Genomic DNA, 4,389 nt, shown 5'->3' with positions numbered 1-4,389 from the left:
GGGGGGGGGGGTGGGGGGGGCGCCGATGGCCCGGAAACCGGGGGGTGGGGCGCCCCAGCCCCCCCCCCCCCCCCCCCCCCCCCCCCCCCCGCCAGTCCTGCCTCACACGCTTTGGCGCACCCCGAGGTGCACCAGCACGCCTCTACATACCCGCCACCTCTTAGAAATTTTCCATTAGGAAAGTGATCTGGAAGAAATTGAGGCCCCAAGAGGAAAGGGGCGGGCCCAGGCCGCCCCACATCTGCTTGGATTTTCCGCTTCAGATGCTCCGCAACTGTTTTTGCCCAGGCCGCGCCCGGCGCCTACCTGAGGCCCATCCCCCGCGGAAACCGACTTTTGAGTGAGATCAAGGGGGAAACGCGCAGATGTTCTGCCGGGGATGGGCTCCGCGAGAGGCTGCAGCAGTGGCAGAAGAGGGTCAGAGACTGTCGCCAAGGAGGTGGGGGCAGGGAGAGAACTCCTCCCATCCCTAGCGGTGTGGGGAGATGGTGGCCATCCTCTCTGAGTGGTAGTTCAGGAGAATGCCAACAGCGGGAGCAAAACGGGGCAACAGAAAATCCAGGACTAGAGAAATTAGAGTCCCTTCCATTTATAAGCCTTTTCCTACACAATTAGCAAGATATGGTTACTCCAGAAGATTGGCTTGGCTCTGGCATCACATATATGACTACCATGGCTTGGAGGCGTTTTGGGTCTGAGCTTTCAGAAAGAGTACTCTGATTTTTCACTCCTTTGCTTGGGTAAGCCCCATGGAGGTATCACCAGCTTTTCCTGGAGTCATTGCTACTGCAGGGAACAATTCCAATATCGCTGCTCATTGTTGAAAAGTAATTCGAGGTAGCCAGAGCCATTTCTTAATGAATCCATTCCTCCAGAGGTCTAGATAGTAACTGGCTCTGCTCACGTATTTCCAAGTAGAGAAAGAGAAGTTTGCCTGTTTTTTGTTTGTTTTGTTTTGTTTTTAAGAAATTCTTTCACTGGAAGTTACTCCTTTGGAGAAAGTGTTAGCTTTCAGCTCGGTGGGCAGGATCTCTGATTATATGCAGTAAGGAGAGCAGAGCCACCCTTGAGCTTGGGGTCCAGGGAGCTCTTCCTGCCGGTCTTTGGTCCTCGGCATGGTGCCCTAGTATGGTTTTGGGGTGGGGAGGCAAGAGAAGGGGGCATTCCAGAGTGGGGTTTTGGGGGGTAATTCCCATCTTCTGGGTTCCTACCTGGGCCTGCTCTCAGCTGACTCAGTTCTCTGGGATTCTGAAAAGAGCATGGTCCTTTTCTTCGGATTCAGTTACCTAGGACAATTTTGGGTCCCGAGATTGGGGTCTGGAGGCCTTGGGTCACAGCAATGCCTCTTGACCTAGGAGTGGAATAGCTGCTGCCCACTTCTCTCCCTCCCCCAGGGTGATGCATTTAGGAGAAGAAAAACAGTGTCACTGGTTAATTAATTATAGTGATTAGCAAAGTCCCTGAGCATGGGACACAGGGGGCCACAGAAGGCGTACTGGTTTCAGGTAAAAGAGAGCCACCCGTTTCTTCTAACCTTTACCTGCAGGTGAGAGGGTAGCCTGTCCTGTGCATTTTCCTTCCCTTTCTCCCACGGCTGGCCCCAATTTCTCTCCATTCTCCGTGCCCTTCCCAATGCACTCAGACTCCCAACGTTCTTCAGGGAGGGTGATTTACCCCTGGAGCTCAGGCAGCGGCCCATGTCAAGTTCAGAGCTCAGGGACAGAAAGGAATCCTTGGCAGAGAGAGAGAGAGATGGGTAAGGAGTGACCTGCACCGACCTAACGCCACCCTTCCAGGACCCGGCCACCTGAAGTCTCCACAGCCCTCCTCCTGAGGACTCCTGGCCTCACTTAACAGAAACAGCGCCTCAAAATCACAGTTCTGGGAAGAGGTTACCTATTGGCTCCCCACAACGCCCCGCTTTTCACCTCCAGCCAACTGGGGGTCATGCCTGGAAACCTTTGAGCTGGAGGAGTCTTAACAGTCCGGCATGCGCTGAAATTCCTCAGTGGTTATACCAATTACACACCACCTTGAAATCTGAGAACCAGTTAGTTTATTAACGACTGCGTTGAAGCCGCCTTTCAAAAACATCCACCAAAAATTTCCTTTAGAAAAAGAAAGAAAATATCCACCAGAGATAAATATTTCTGCACATCAAAGAGCAGAAACCTGATGGGCTTAAATTTGTTTTTTCCCCTAACAGGTCTTGAACAAAAGGCTAACTACAGAATAGGGCTATTACTGTACTTTGAGGATACAAACGCGTTTCATTTAACTAATATAACAGGGTTATTTGCAAAGCAAAGTGAATATCGGGGGAACCTTCGCTCTAATCTAAACAATTCTGTAATAAGAGGTATGCTAGTTCATTTGTGGTTGATTAGAGAGAGAGAAGCTGGCGGGCCGGCTGAGCTGGCCCTCTCCAGCCCGGCCTGGGACGCGAGGCCGCCCCATCCCGGGTCGTGAGCCTCTTACTACTTAGAAAATGTTTTCATTTTTTTTATTTTCTTGCACAGGCCGGCGCGGTAGGCGGGTTTCCTGAGAGGTGTGTGTCCAGGAACACCCTCTTCTCTCGGGGAGGAGAAGGAGGCGACTCCCATGGCAGAAGCAGTCCCGCATCGGAGGTTCCCGGCGCGCCAAAGCCCGACTTTAGATCTGCCGCGGCCGCTTGGAGAGCGCACCCCACCTGGCCAGGCAGGGAGGCGGTGGTGGGACCCCTCTCCCGCCCTCCCCACCCCGGGCCGAAACCCGGCTTTGGGAGCTTCAGGCCACACTTGGGGACAGCGGCGGCAGGAGGGGGACAAGAGTCAGGCTTCTCTGACGCTAGAGGTCTTGATTCTGCAGAAATGCCTCGGGGCTCCCAGCGCTGCGTGCGGGCTCAGGATCGGTTTATTTCAGACGTACTTTGCCGCGTGGTCCCGCCTCTTTCGGGCGCAGGCTGGGGACTGTCCGCGTGGTTCGAAACGCCGCGTGCGCGGGTTGGCGGAAGGGGGCGCAATGCGCACGGCCGTGCGAGGGGCTCAGTCCGCGTGGAGCGTGGAAGGCACAGTGAGCACTGGCAGCGCGGAGCGCCGCGGGTGTCGGGGGTGGTGTCAGTACGCACGCGGGTTGGGAGGCACCGAGCGCACGGAGGGGGCGCGTTGCACAAGGAGTGGGAAGCCCACGAGTGCGCGCGCTCTCAGCGCTCACAGCGAGGGCGCAGCGTCCACGGGGGTGGGCCTCGGTTCGCCCGGGGCGAGGGGCGTGCGGCGCGCTGGGGAGCGAGTGTTTGTGCGCCTCGGATGGGAGGTGTGTGTGGGGATCCGGTGCCTGCTGGAGGCCGTCAGGACCAGGTCCCCATCCTGGCACTTGCCGCTGGTGCCCATCTCCACCTGTCCCACTCGGGTTACTTGGCTTCGGCTGCGCCCCTCCCTCCCAGATTCTTTTCACGAGGAAAGTGGAGACCAGAGGAAGATTGGGTGCGCGCGGGGCCGGCGGGAAACGACAGAACCCGGTGCCCCCCCGGGGGGGGGGTTATCTAGGGGAAATTGAAGATGAAATTGTGCTTTCATCTGGGTCTCTCTAAAGCCCCGTGGGCCCGTCCCATCTCACGCGCACTTAGCTCGGATCTGGAGTCAAAATTCTCAGTGTCAGCGGCTCAGCCTTCTTGGAGGGAATTCCCGCGTGGTCCCCGACTGCACCGTCCCGCGCCCTCTTTTAACTGAGACAATTCCTTTTATGTGCCAGAGAAAATACCCTGGAAGAGAAGGCACGGGGTAAATAAAACACGTTTTCGCGTAAAACAAATAATTAAAAATCAGGAGTTCTTCTCAATCCAAGGATATTTTCCCTGGCAAAAGGAGCGGTTAGCTGGTAAACTACAAGGCAAATTCAAATCGTGCGACTTGTGAATATTTTAAGCCCCAAGTCCAGCACCATCTTCGGTTTTTAGAGGGAGGAAACAAAATAATTCTGGTTATTCCACTAACGCTCTTTTCGCCCCGCGGGTGTCGACAAAGGCATTATTTAATCTCACTGAGGAATACTCTGTGCCCCACCCCCTCTCCGGGGTGAGCCCTCCGGCGCCTTCCTCGCCGGATGCCGAAGTTTGCACATTCTGGGATTCAGGGCACCCTTCTCTTTGTTTTCCCCATTATGGGAAGAGGGTGGTCAGGGTGCGCTCTGTGGCTCGGTGGAACTGTGCAGGTGCTACTGCCCTCCCCAAGTGGAAACCCATTAAAACAGCTTAATTAGGGTGGGGTGAGAGACCTAGTTTTAATCTTGCATTTAATTTTATTTATTTTTAAATTTATATTATTATTGTTATTTTAATGTAAACTCTGCGCCCACGGTGGAGCTTGAACTCAGAACTCCAAGATCCAGAGCCACATGCCTTACGGACTGAGT

This window comes from Mustela nigripes, chromosome 2 (assembly GCF_022355385.1).
Source record: "Mustela nigripes isolate SB6536 chromosome 2, MUSNIG.SB6536, whole genome shotgun sequence".
Lineage (NCBI taxonomy): Eukaryota > Metazoa > Chordata > Mammalia > Carnivora > Mustelidae > Mustela > Mustela nigripes.
Note: the sequence above shows the minus strand (reverse complement) of the source record.